The sequence below is a fragment of the Lepisosteus platostomus genome, chromosome 13 (genome assembly GCF_059453375.1).
Source record: "Lepisosteus platostomus isolate fLepPlt1 chromosome 13, fLepPlt1.hap1, whole genome shotgun sequence".
NCBI lineage: Eukaryota > Metazoa > Chordata > Actinopteri > Semionotiformes > Lepisosteidae > Lepisosteus > Lepisosteus platostomus.
Window position 1 is genome coordinate 37,990,989 of NC_142623.1, and position 14,860 is coordinate 38,005,848.

A 14,860-nucleotide genomic window follows, 5' to 3' on the forward strand; every position below is an offset into this window, starting at 1 on the left:
GGACATGTTCTCAGATAAAGCCAATATAGAAGGTTTTCAGACAGCCCTGTACATATGTGATGTCTTAAGAGCAGTGGAAGTCTTGTGATTTGTTTAAGATAGCCTATGCAACTGGAAACTTTTGGGGAGCATTCTCATCTTCACTATCTACTGTGAAACTTAAAATATTCTGACTATTTCATTTTATATTTTATATTATCCTGCTTTTCATCTGTTGTATAATTTCTTGTGTCATATGTTGCTTTATAGCTTGTTTCTTATTTCATTATGCCATGTACTGTGCCATATTTATTTTTGATATCACTCCACTTGCACCATCACTGTTTCTTACAAATGTTTCTTGCAATTTCCTATTATACAGTACCTCAGTGTGTAAACTTTGATTGGTGTAACTACTAACTAAACTACTGAACACTCCTTTCAAAAATGTTTTCTTGTAAGAATCCCTTTAAAGCTAGCGTTTCAAATAATGAAAATGAATAATTAAAAAAATCATAAATTGTTTGACCTATATTTTTGATTAGCCTATTTTAGGTCACACTGAAACTCTGTACAACTATATGTCCTTTGTCACTTTGTGGAAAAGTCCAGCAGTTAGAGGAGGAGTTGTGGAAAACTGTCTTGTTGATTCCCAGTGTTAATGAAGTTCATTATACTTTAGGGAGAAAAACCTCTGAAGAAAAACCTTATGGGCTGACCTGAGGGCAATACTTTTCCATCCCACTGTTTGGAAATTAGTATTTTCAAGAGGCTTCCACATATCTGTATAGACTGGGAATGAACAAGTTCACTCTGAGTTATTTCTATGCCAGTGTTTCTGTCATTTCACAAGGGGAAAAAATTGATTTAGAAATTTCTATCAACCCCACGTAAAACAAAAATTGAAATAATACTGCAAAGTGTTTCCTCTTGTACTACCAGTAGTATTATAATAACATCAGCCTCCCTAAACAAGATGTTTATCATAATTTTACAAGTTATGAGTTTCCTTCTCTTTGATGCTGCTACACCTACTGTATGCACTTATGTTCTTGAGACAACCTTTTAGCAATTTATTTAGCAGAAATTGACTTTTTTATTGTTATCATCTTGTGCTTTATTTGAAATAAGATACAGAAAGAATATATGTTAGGGTGAGAACTGAGTGAATTTCAGAATTAATATTTGAAAAATCAGAATTGTCTTAAGTCACACATGTTGAATAGTGTCTGTTGTCATCAGAAACTGTTAACTCTGCATTTTGTGTGGAATGAAGCTCTGATGATCTCTAATCCTACCATTATTTTTCTTCTAGTGCCAGTTCTATAATCTGGTGCCAACAGTCAACAATAATGTCAGCGTGTGGGTTGCAAAGGATGAAGTAAAGGTTATATTCATGCTGAAAAGTGGAAAGAAAGAAAAATACAAAATTATTTTGTTGTAGAGCCTTCTTCAGGTGTGAGTGAAAGAGAAAGTGTGGGAATGTAAAAAAGGAGAACAAAAGACAGAGTTTGTGAGCATGAGCACAGCAGGTGGGAAAAGAAACAACAATAATGTTGATATTTGCTTTCGTAACGGTATTTAGATCTCAGCTCATTAAAACTTTAGATTTCATTATTACAAAACCGTATCTGTGTTTTAAAGGAGGTATACATTCCAAATCAATTATCATTCAGCAGTGTGTACTTTGAATAATATTTATGGGAATTCTGATTTAGCATTGTGGATTTATTTTATATTTTTTCTTTGGCGAATTATGTTATGCTTAGTTGCCAGTAATTGATGTACATAAAATGCCAATATTGTACTGGCAATGATTGCCATCACAAAATCAAAGACCTTTATAAACATAAAAAGACAATAAATGAGACACCTGTTTCAGGTCACATCCTGAAACAAGTGAGCTAAGACTGTAAAGACATGGGTGTTTTATACTTATCTGAAGCTGGCTCCAGGTTTTAAGAATAAACACTTTATTTCATACATCTGAGAAGCTCAGTATAATGCTTGTTTGTCACAACTGAAAATAGCAGCCAACTTACTTGTGCCAAATTCCATTTTGATTCAGTAGAACAGATGGTTCCTGAGGGTTTATTTAGCTATGTATCCTCTCACAGTTATTGATATTACAATAATATACAGTACACATATTGTATTTTTCCCCTTTGCTACACTTTAAATGTCTTAGTACATTGTCAAATGCTGTCATATCATCATTTAAAATTCCAGATTTTTTTCAACCCATTTTTGTCCAGAAAAAGAGAAAAAAATAGTCTGTTCTATTTTCTTTTATACGGTGTCATCAGCCCATGATTTGAATATTTTTATTCAGTGTTTAGTAATTACACCAAATCAGTTATCCCTGTTAGTGGTAATCGTTTGATCACTTGTCACTGATGTGTTTGAAAGTAAAGTTTAGAACACTCCAGTACTGTACTCTGGTATAATAAAATGACCAACACATACAGTAATAGCATTATGGCAATAGAATGTCTTTTGTTGCATTTTTAATGTCTCTCACTATGCTGTATGTAACACAGGTCAACTGTTTGGACTACTGGTACAGCACATGGGAATATTATAGAACAGATAAAATGTATGTTAGTGACATGTTTATCACCCAGTTTACCCACTTTGTACATATTGCTAAATATAAAATTCTGAAACACACATTTTTCCTCTATCAGAACCATGCAAGATATTTAATGGGAAAATGATTTCACATTCACGTTGACATGGGTACTTATTATCTGCCAGAGCATTAAAAATGTATTTACCTCACATCTAGAAATAAAATGGATACAACTCTCTCAAAACTCTTTTTAAAAATGTTAAAATCTCTTAAGTGTTTTAGTATTAGTATGCTAATGTTGGTGTAAAAACAAAAACACAAAAGAAAAAAAAAGAAAATCATGGTAACAGATTACCAAGAGGTATATGGTAAACACATTCATGGATAAGTAATTATTTGTTCTGGTTTTATTAAGATTTCATTAAAATATATCACTAAGGTTTTCCAGAGCAAAGGAACGTAGAAGGTTCAAAGATCAAGTCCATTTTCCAGTGGTTGTAAGATCAAGATTTTGTATCCCACTGAGAAGAATGTTCTACAAAGCTTTTCTTTTTTAGTTTTTTTTAGAAATTAGTTCTCCATGTGGCTGGAAGCCAGTTTTCACTTAAGAATGACATGGGAACAATACTCTCAACATGAGTAACCATGAGAATCCTGCTTCCCTTTGCTAGCCCTTGGGGTGAATAGAGGGTCATCCAGTCACTTATTTCCTTCACTTAACACACTACCGGCACAGGGGATGTACTGTAACAGCACATGTAAACTGGGTTACATTTCAGTTGATTTCATCTAGCTGGATTTGAAGACCAGACAGGCACAATACCTGTCCTGAAGGCATAATTAGGGGGCAAGTGTATTTATCAGAACATAGATGCTCAAAATTGTTACAGCAACAAAGACTAAACTAAATTAGAAATCACTATTTTTGTGTTCCTTGGACTGCTTTCTTTGATTTTGTCTTAATTATTAAAAGTTAGTTTTTGCCTAGGCAATTCTAGATTCATGTTGTTGTTGAACAAACAAGTAAAACCTTAATGACATTCATCTGCTTGGAGTATGGTTTACTTTAAATGATATACAGTACTCCTTTTTAATTTTCGTACTGCATTTTAAATTATTGAATTTGGTGCAATAATGGTCATGAATTTTTCGGTTATAAGAGGTATTCATATATCAAAACATCTTAACATTTCTATCTAACTGTGGGTTTTGTGGAAAAAACCTTTTTAGTACATTAGACAACATTTATAAAACTTCTGTTCAGATTTTTAAATCTGAATGAATAGCTCAAGGGTTGAGTACACATTTACTTTTCAACGTTACCTTATAAGCTGTCCGAAAACAGTTTGTCATTAACAGCATTGTTTGTCAACGACTGATGCTAACCCTTTACTACTCATCCTCACCAGGAGGTAACCAAGAGGTTGTTTCATACAGAGATAGACTGATGTTAACTGGGCAAACTCATTGTGAGCCTCCTTCAACCTATTAATAGACATCACTAATCAGCAACAGATGGAGCAAAGTGCTCTGTTACTCCCACATACGAATGTGTGCACATTCCTGTGCCGATCTCCCTAAAACCCTGACCTTAATGATCTGAAAACCTTTCCCAGACTCTAAAAACAGTAAAAACCCTTAAAAATACAGCTGCTCCATTACACTTTCCTTCTGTATGGAATTTAACCCCCCCCCCCCATTCACACAGGTTATTGCCAGGTTCCAGATTTTTTTCACCTTCCAAGGATATGTTCTAAATTGTCCCTGTGTGGTGTATGTATATTGGCATCCTGTGATGGACTGGCAAGTTGCCCATGGAATAGTCCTGTCTTGTTCTCCATGCTTCTAGGTTCCCGTGACCCTTAGCAGGAATAAGCCACTCTCTGATAATGCATACATGGATGATGTAAGAAAACACAGCTATAAATATTTTAGCAGTTCACACAAAATGATTTCTAATGGCCTAATGACTTGGGTTAAACAATTTTATTTGGGTTTACTGATGATTTCTAACTAGCCTAGGACAAGATAGTTGTATTGCACAGACAGACAATTACAAGTGCATCTGAGCTCGTAGTATAGACACTTACAAATAATCACACTATGCACAGGTCCAGGCTTATCTGATAAGACAGGTTCCAAATTGCTTAACACAGTAAAAATAAGTAGTCTTGTCAGTCAATGAAGCTTACTGAAATTTCTCCCGTGTTGAGGGAAGAAAGCTGCTGTAGCCCTTGAAACGTTTATCTAGCCCTCTGCTCCCTTATAACTGCATGACAAAGTTATATTCAGCAAGTAAAATCTCAATGAGATTATTGCTGCTGGTGCCTACGCCAATCCAGCAGAAACCCTGAAACCTAGAAAGAAACAGGAATTCTTTTGTATTTGAAGATTTATTGATACAAGGTGTCAGCCGTTATCCAAATTTCCAATTTTTAACTGGCTATAATCCTGTGTTTCATCTGTGCCACTGTACTAAAAATAAACGTATCTTTCTGAGTGTGTATTGCATGTTAAAGACAAATTTTAAAGAAATAAAGTAATTCAGGATTTGTTTAATCATTGTGCAGAGAGGCAAATGTTTGAAACTATTTTATTTTTTCTTTTTTTCCACTCCACCACTCCCCCCAACTTGGAGGACATCTTTATTTAATACATGTAATACATCTTTTCATGATCTCTTTCCCTTTCTTTACTTACTAACCAATTTTAATGTCCTTCCACTCCATATATCTAACATTCGATATTTGTGTATGCTTGGGTTTAATAATTCATTCTTTGGTAATTTGTTATGGAGGAATCTGAACAGTGGAGGAACAGATCGCTTCATTGTGGGAAATGGGATGGGGATATGTATATAGATATGGCTGTGCTTAACACCACAGACCAGGAGTGCACAGCATTCAAGAACAGCTATGGGAATCCTACTGACTTGGTTTGAAAAGACAGCTTTGACTCCAAAGAGAAGATTTTCAGCCTGACAAGCCTTTTAAATTGAAATCTATGCATCTAATGAAAAAGTAATGTTCAATTAAAGCACAAAAGGCATACTAATTGAGCAATTTGAGCTGAAACAGTATTTCCCCAATTCCCAAACTCACCCTTTAAGATTCCCTACTACCTAATTATCTGTATTTTAGAATACCATTTCCTCTGTTCCTTTCTACAGAAATAATTTTGCTATGGAAAGTCTTTCAATCTCCCACAAGTAAATATGTTAAACAGTACTTGCTTTCTGTTAAAAGAGCAGCTCTATTTCAAGATAACTGTAAATATATTTGCCAGTAATTATATATACAGCATGTTCTGGAGAAATTCAAAAGATGGTTTCATGATTAATAGAGATTTTAAATGTGTATGTCAGTTTACAATTTTATTTTTAAAAACATTTTATTGTCTGCATTTGCAGAGGGCTGAAAGCATAAATCAATGCAGTATATGTATATGTACAGTACATTATCGCTGAAATTAGGAAAGAGTATTGAGGGGGATTAAACCACTCAGTTCTAATGACACGTATTTTAATTAGTTTTAATATTTAAAGAAATCTAATTTAAATGAGTTGCTATAGTTCTGATTTAAATTATATTACAATGCTTGTCAAGATTGCAAATGTCAAATGTGATGTTGCAATTAGGCTGGTACTGTATATACTTTAGGGGAAAACAATATTACTGAGGAGACCATGATAAATGAAAAAGTATTTTTGTGAAGTGCAATAAAATATAATGATTGTCCAATATGTTTTCCCTCCAATTCTGTAAGAGAGGCTAGTGTATTGTATTGCCCTACACAAGGGGTTATAGGGGTCTAGAACAAACTACTCAGCCATGTTATTGAAGCTTTTATCCTTACCTTTTCATTCCTCGGATCAATTAGCAACCTAATAAATTACATAGGCTAAATGGCCTCCTCTAGTTTGTAAAGTTTCCTGGGCTCTTATGGTATTTTTGTAGCAGCAGGAACCATGTTGTTACAGCAAACATTAAATTAATTACATCACTCAAATGTAATATTATCTTAATACAGTACTGCTGTCTTAATTTTCAACATTTTTTCTATTTTTCTATTCTTAATTGTCAACTGTTAATCATCCTGACTTCCCAGTTAAACCTCATACCAGCCTGGACAAGATAAGAGTGCCCTCTTGCAAAGTTTGTGTTGTGTAGCCATTCATTTCATCAGCCATGTATTCAGTGCTAAGGCAAGAACTCCCTCTCTGATTCTAGCTCACCTACAATGAGAAGCATTTAGGAAATTGTGCACTGTTATTTCAGAAATCTTGGTCACAAAATGTTAAAATCTAGAAAGTATTTAAGATAGTGAACAAATAATAAAAAATTAATAGGTAGCACTGCAAAAAGCTGTGCATTATTAGCAATGGGTATAATCATTGCCTATTTCAAGAATAATGTAAGAGACAGTATTAAATGATTACAAAAAAGGTGAAAGAACACAGACATTCTTCTCTTGAGAGACACAACCAACATGTTTGTATGCTTGTTGATTTATCTGGTAACACACACTCACTAAAGCAAATGGATTACATGCAGAACTATCATAATGCTTGTGAAGTTAAGTTATTATTAAGGTTAAGAGGAGATGATACAGTATGTGTTCAGAGACACCAAGGTGATTTTATAAGCATTATATTGAATCTGATAAATATACCAATATATTTCTGCCACCTGTTTTTTCAAGTCATTATAGTCTATTGTGTCTTTCTCTGTCTTTAAAAAAACAGACCCCAAATTGCTTATTGTCAATGTTTATTGATGCTAGACAGCTAATCATCATATTGTTTCAGGGCATAGAAAAAGTTGGAGAAAATCTATGAATTCTTAAAGACAATATTAACCAATTACATATTTGCCTTAGGGTAAATCTTCTGCTTCACTAGACTCATTTTAATTTATGTGAAAAGGGGGACTGTATCCTAATTGTGAGTGTTTTATCCAGAGCTATGAGTTTCTGGCCACTGTTAAGAACATGTGTTTATTTGAAAGCCCAGTGACAACTTGAAAATACATAAAAGTTATACTATATAGTGATAAGTAAGTGAAGAACAAGAGGGTAAATTAGTTTCCCAAGAAATAATTGGAATAGTTTTTATCCCAAGGGAAGTCATCTAAGTTTCCTATATAAATACAAACTACACTCTACATTTTTGACCCTTGGCTTCAAATGGCATTTCTTGTCAGGTTGAACAAGTTCTGACTATGACAAAATCTGGGAAATGTCAAGTCTGTTATCTTTTTCCCACATTAGCCATTTCCAGGAAACAACATATTCCCACTGGTTACAAATATTTGGCTTTCATGATTAGTCTTTGTAGATTTTTTAAAACATATTTGAATTGCAAGTAAAAATACTCACTCCCTGTGTGTGCTACAGGAAAATTGTTGACTATCATGTGGCACAACATCTCTGTTTTAAGCCAAAGTATGGTTGAGTGTTAGGTTCTGGGACAGAGGAGAACAACTAAACATCTAAATTTGACTCTTTCTGAATCATGCTGATATCGCCTCAAAACTTTGCAGATTACTGTTTTAATACACACAGTTACATACTGTTTTGTAGTCTGTGACCTGCCCACTGAGGGCAATGTTTAATTACAAAGACAAACTTTATTTTACCTCATTGAATTTCCTGGATGACCTGAAAACTGACAGATCTAGGAGCCATGCTATGCTTATACTTGTCAGTTATGTACGTATCTAACTTTATGCTACCAGCACTTTACTAAGAACTTGAGACATTTGTGTTATGATTCACTGTGTCATTTACGTTTGTTATCACAGTCAGGTAAATGTTGCTCTGAAAAAGAAGGAAGGTAATAATATCTCTTTTTCTGAGTTCCTCTAACAGTAACAGAATGTTAAATAGGGTATTTATGCAATGATCCCTACAGAGATCCAGCCATTATCACATCTAATAAAACAGAAATTATGTTGTCATTCTTTAAATTTAGAAGAAAATTGTATAAAAATTGTTTAATGCAGAAATGAGCAGTGATCTTGAGTCTTATGTTGGTCTAACTTAAAATGCCTTGCGATTTTTAATAGTGAGTCAGAATATTACAAAATGTGAAGACTTAAATTTTCAACAAAGACTACAAAGAGGGTCTGATTCAATTACTCTTCAAGAGCATTAACAGACTCAACCACATAAACATCTTCAGAATCAACAGTGAAACAGAAACCAGAGGACACAACCCCATGGGAGTGGGGGTCAACCATGGGGATGTACTTTTACAAATGAGAACAAATGGCACTTCTTTAAAATGTACTCTGGGAGTATGGAACAATCTGCTCATTGCCATGTTGTTGAACCTGAAACCCTGCCTTCTTTTAAGACACATCTACATGAGATCCTTGCTACAATTAGCTACTGTAAAGCAGATGAGCTAAACAGAAACAAAATAGTACAGCTGTCGATACGATCATTTTCAGTTCGTCCCTGGAGTCTTCATTAAAAGCCAATTCACCTGTCCTTCTTTCAGCAGTGCCTTTTCTTTCTGTGTCTTTCCTTGTCTCAAAGTAAGCAAAGCGTTTACTGACTTTCTGAGTTGCCAGTCTCAGGACTTCCTGCAAGACCACAAGCTCAAGCTCCAGATCTTGGATAGCTGTATAAAACTAAAAAAAGGCTATTGTCAAATTTGGAAAGATTACATTTAATGTGAAAGAATATGGGCTAAGGGTGTGAAAACATTTATACCACTTGTAACCTTCACATGCCAACATTTTGTAGTCTTTGGCTTAAAACTACAACTTCCATGGCCTATTGGGGACCTACTAACTATTAGTTGTTCACTCTTATGTCTATATAGTTCGGAAATTAAACCTAAAAGTAAACCTAAAAGTTCAAGAGGAAACTATTTACTAAACTGAAATGGTTTAAACATTGCTTTGGATATGTAATGGAAACCGATCCAGGCTCCCGTGAAGTGTAGTTCAGGACCCTAAGCAGATGGTATAATCTGGAAGTAAGTGGAGATGGACAATAGGGAAAAGACGATGAGGATCAGGACGGGAGGACAGACAGGGGGGCGTGACGACAGTGACCCGGTGCTCGGGGGGCGTGGCCAAGGCGAACAAGTCCAAACAGTCCAAGGGGGAATCCGGGTTGCAGTCCAGGTGCAGGGAGATCCATCCAAGATAGATAAAGTTAAAATCCAGAATGGGATTTGGAACAGGAACAGGGAACCAGGAAGATATAAACAGGATAATGTGGTCAGGGCGCCGTGATACAGTACTTCAATGGAAATACAAGCAAAATAGATAAATGCAGTTGTAAAAAATATCAAAACAGAATAATGAAGTTATAAATATTATAAAGCAATATCAGGTATAGAAAATTAGCAAAGTCAAGCTTCACTTCATGTTATTCTATAAAAGAATGTAATTTCAGTGTCTTTAAATGCACTTCCTTGTAATTTTCTCTTGAGTCCTCTGGTTTATCTTTCAATGTTGTTTACAGGGTTGATTTTGTCAATGCCTTTGAGGATTCTAGATATTTGAATCGGGTCATCTCATAGTCAATTCTATTCAAAACTGTAAATGATATGTTTGTTTTTTTTGCCTGTAAAGGTAGGGCATTCCTTTGAACCCAGCGAAGTACAGTACCTGGACTGATTACAATTCAGCAATCTTGTATTGTATTGTCAGTATCAAAAGGGAACACAATATTGCAAAAAAAAAATCTTATGATTGCACTGCAAATTTTATTAAAGTTACAGTGTCATCATAATCTATTCATTCAATCTATTCTATTCATTCTTTCAATCCATTCATTCAATCTATCCTCACCCTATCATTGAAGCTTTTATGCTTTTATCACATGGTTGAAGTGTACAACAGAAAGCAATAGAATAATTACTTGTGTAAATACAATGTAATTAATGTTTTTATGATATATATATATAACATATATTCAAATCCATCCCAAAGTGCGTCACACATTAGAAAAGAGCCTTTTACTGCCTCGGAAATAAAGCAACCACCCAGGTCATCTATTTTCTTAGAAATAAACTTGGGTGAGTTCACAATTTTCTAATCCTAAAAAGAACCCTACTAACCAAATGCAGTTCATGTGGTTAATATCATTTAAGTTGAGTTTGGTATTGAGTTCCTCAAAACTCCAGCAGCCTAAATTGCACTAACTTTATGGAATTGGTAGACTGTTATACAGCGTGATAGAGGATCCTTATTCACCTATGATTATTGATCTTTCAAAGGAAAGGTAAAATGTGGGTGGGAAAGTATACATTAATCAAAAATACAAGTTTAGGGGAAAACTCCAAAACCAATACATTTATTAGAATTTTTGACTGTATATGTATGTGTGCATATTTTATGATTTCCATTTTGTTTTTATCCATGAGTTTATAAAGAACATTGTTTGAAGGAGTTACAAGTGAACTATAGAATATTTTTAAAAATGTACACAAAGCTAACAGTGTAAAGATGGTAGATCTCTCCATGGTCTTGCAGTTCAGGTTCACTTCTTTAGAATTTATTACTTTTATTTAATTTTTTTTGTTTTAAAGCAGCCCTCAGAAGGAACCGACTAGATGCTATAAAATGTCATTTAGGGACACCCACTGGCACCAGGTTATATAGCTGAGAGATGACATATTGAGCCACTTTAAACCAGAGCTACTGTTTAATGAGGTTTAATATGGTACAGGCTGTAAATGGGAGACCCCAGTGAGATCCTGAATTCTTGAAAACTTCAGGCAGGAATTCACACTGATGTGACAGCTGGAAGGAGATGCAGCTAACGCATACCAAAATAGTCTGTCTCTTCTATCCCTATCTGTATGTTTGACGGTGTGTAAATGTGTTTGTGATTGTGCTCACTCATTCATGAGGGGTGTGACTCTCTCAAATCCCAGTCCATCTGGTTTTGACTAGAAATCCTGGAGTTTGGACATACACTGATCCATGTTTGTGTCAGGGCTTTTTTTAAATTTACAACAAAACTGAATCTTGTTTGCTTTCTCAATTCATCGCTGACTGATTATATGACCCTAAGGCAAATCTTTTTGCCATTGGTTCGCTCAGCTGTTAAATGAATCCAAGCAGCCCTGCTTGATAAACTGTAAAATTCAAACTCTCGGCTGATGGCTTCTCATCTATTTCCCCAAATATTCAGTGCAAGCTAAAAAGAATTTTCACTCTAATGCTTCCTTTAAAAGAGTAAACTATTTAGATTTAATTAACAAAGTGTCTCTGGCATTTTTAGGAAAAGAAAAATGTAATTCTCTTGATAATTCTTCAAGCTTGCAGTGGTGTTCTCTTGAACAGTTCAAGTGATCTTTGTGCAACTCCTAAAAATCTCTAGTCTTAACTGTATGAAACTTTTTGTTGTTATATTTTAATATATTTCTCTTCAGAACATTCCAACATTTTTCATTTGTTTTGAAAACGTATAATTACCACAGCCTGAGCAAAAAGGTCTTATTTACAATAAACACACCTGTGTGTTAAAAAGAGCACCAGCTTCAAGCCATTAGACTGTGAATGTCTTCAAATCTGCGAGTTCTCAGGTTACACATAAAATGTTATGAAAATGGAAGGTCATTAAATCCATTCAATTTCTTACTGATTTATTCAAAACAAGGCAATTTTGTAAAGCAGTGGTTCTCAAACATGTTGGACCAAATACCACCCATGATCAAACCAAAGCATCCAAGACCACTTAGAAGTCGTCTTCTCATAGGAACCACAGAAAATCTCAATGACCAACACAAGAGTGCGTATACACACATTCACACACACACATACAGTATAATAAAAATAACACTGCCTTGTAGCTGTTTTCCGATGCTTGCTAACACTAGCAGTGCTGTCTGTGTCAGGTCCAGCAGCAGAGCTTGGCCGATGTATAATCCTCCTCGTTCTCAACAGGTGTGCGGATCTGGTGTCAGTACTCTTGGCGTCTATTACTTTCAGCCATGACATAATACTTCATTTTTGTGAGGTATTCATTTTCGATCACTATATCGACCTAGCTCAGTATTAGGTTGCGTATTTGACACATAAACTAATTTATTAAAATTGAAAATATGAAAACCCATCTCAAGCTTTCTGAAACCAATTAAGTAAATTACAGATGAGAAATTTACATTATTTTTAATTCCCACTTTTTCAGTGCATACAACAAATTTCCAGGGTTTTCTGGCATACCACTATAAAGCAATGGTCGTAAGGTGGGACACACCCTTGACCGAACCCCAGTCCATCCCAGGGCAAGCAGAGACACACACACACACACACACACACACACACACACACACACACACACACACACCAGGACAAGTATTCCTAGAAACCTATTAACGTTTTAATATGTGTTTGGACCATGGGAGAAAATCTGCAAACATGGACAGAACATAGAAACCACACAGATACTATCACAGGTCCGTGGTTCAACCCTGGGCCCCAGCAACAGCAATGCTAACAACAGCAACACCATGCCACCTCAGGTCATTAAATTATATAGTTAAAGAAAGACAGGAAAATTACAGGAATTTAGAACCATTTAACAGTGGATTTTTTTCTTTTACTAATTTATTAATTGTTTATCATTTTTATTTATCATTTAATGCTTTTGGGGAAATTTATTTTCATGTATTGTACAGTATTTTCAGACTATTTACATTATTTAAAATAGAGTTTCATATGAAGTTCTTTTGTCAAAATCAAATTATTATTTTACAAATTTAAAATATACTACATTTTATAGGTTTATTAATGGATTTGTGACAAATTTGAAATAAAAAAATGCATTTTTAATGCCTACCATTTTTCTTGACCCCTAAACAACAAATGTAAATTGACATTTAGTAAAGTACATTCCTACCTTTCTGTATTATTCCTATACTTTCAAATTAAATCAAGTAGTATTGGCCTGAGGAATTACTCTATTAAGATTTCTGGAAGGATTTTAGATTCTAACCCACATTACCTGCAGTGGATTTTTGATAATTAAGCTCACCCTTCAAGTGCATGGCTAGATTAGTAAAGGTATTTATTTATTGCTCACGTCATAATTATGTTAATTTGAATAAACTGATTGTTATAATTGTCATCATTTCCAGTACAATCTTAGCATTTAGACATATGAATAATAAAATACACTCAAGAATTTTGTAGCTTATAATGCTTTATAAATCTAGAACTCTGTATGCTGCTGTTTATTCTTTCAAACAATTTAAAATATTTTTGGATTTGTTTAAATATTTAACTTAATTTGTTCATTAGATTTCAATTATAATACCTCTTTCTGAGCTTTAGACTTTACCATCCTGTTCACAATTATTATATCTTTATAATAAGCTCGTAATATTTAAACTTATTAGAATTTACAATTCTTAATTTAATATATTTGAAATGGCAGGCCCAAAAAAGACACCTAAGAAGTTCTTGCTATGGGATAATTAACTAATTTCTTAATTACTCAAAGTATGTTTGAAAAGACTACAATGGTTGTTAACTTTGATTTTCCAAGACAGCAGTTTTCAAATTCACATCTTGGCTAAAGCTTCACCAGGGATTTAATTCCTTTTAAATGTTATCATTTTCATTTAATTTATTTGTACTTATGTAAGCTACTGTACTCTTTTTGTGAATAATTTAGAGTAAATAGCTATACAATTGGTTATTATCTTCATTGGTTTATGAATTATTCTTAAAAACAGGGGTTCATGGATCTAGAATAAGCAAGCCATATTTAAGCACTGGGGTATCAAGAGATTAAATATTACTGTACGTTAAAATGTCTCAGAATGTGGGTGAAATACTCTCTGTGGTTGAGTTGAGGGCTTTTCAGAAGTTTGTTTTTGGTTATAGATGAGGAGGCTTCTGAATTTTATTTTCTATTGAAAAATGTGTACATTAGAGGGAATGAAAGGGAGCCAAACCTTATTTATTGCTTCCATCAGAGAACCTGGTATGATAAAATATCATATTTTCATCTTTGCATGTCATGAAGTTCATGCTGTGAAATGCTTATGACTAATTTACCAAATGCCATTTTACCCTCCAGTTTCTGATAAATGTAGTCATTAACTGGGTACATTGTGATCCTAGCTCCTGGCAAATTTCAGCAGTTTACAAAACAGCATGTTATTTTAGGGATGTGAATAGATAGAATATTTCACTTGTCTATTGGAGATGTATCACTGCCTTGATGTGTTTGGAGGGTGGAAAGCATTACGATTTGAATCCAGGGAGGAAAGAGCATTAAAAGAAGTTTTTTCTTTTACTCTCTTTAACTGAGCACACAGCACATTGCCATCGTTTA